Genomic DNA, 478 nt, shown 5'->3' on the forward strand with positions numbered 1-478 from the left:
TTATTATTATAAACTCAGTTAATAAAACAAAATTATCTCGTTCCCACCTACGCAACACCACAGTTTCTTCAGAAACTTACCCTCTTTATTCAGTTGCAGCCTTATACCAAAACCTAATCTGGCTCGATCGATTTCCAAAAATCTGCGCGCTGATGACAAATTATCGCCGAACTTGTCCAAGTTTTTTCTGGACCGAGAAATCGACTGGGAAATCGAATATGATCCAATAGATGTCGAGTCATCCACGATCGTGACTTCCCCGTGGTTATTTTAAGAATTTCTGATGTTTTGTTTGTGTGTGAAGTGAAAAAGACAGATTAGCTGTAATTAACATGCAAGGTGAACATTATTCGTTTCTTTATTCCGCAGCTCATGGTGGGGTACGTGCCGGTCTTTTTCTTACACAAATGCGCTACTTATGTACTTTACCTAACCACCCACTCAAAGGGCACTGGCCCAGAGACAATTACCTCCTGCT

This window comes from Pocillopora damicornis, chromosome 4 (assembly GCF_964200805.1).
Source record: "Pocillopora damicornis chromosome 4, jaPocDami1.2, whole genome shotgun sequence".
Classification (NCBI taxonomy): Eukaryota; Metazoa; Cnidaria; class Anthozoa; order Scleractinia; family Pocilloporidae; genus Pocillopora; species Pocillopora damicornis.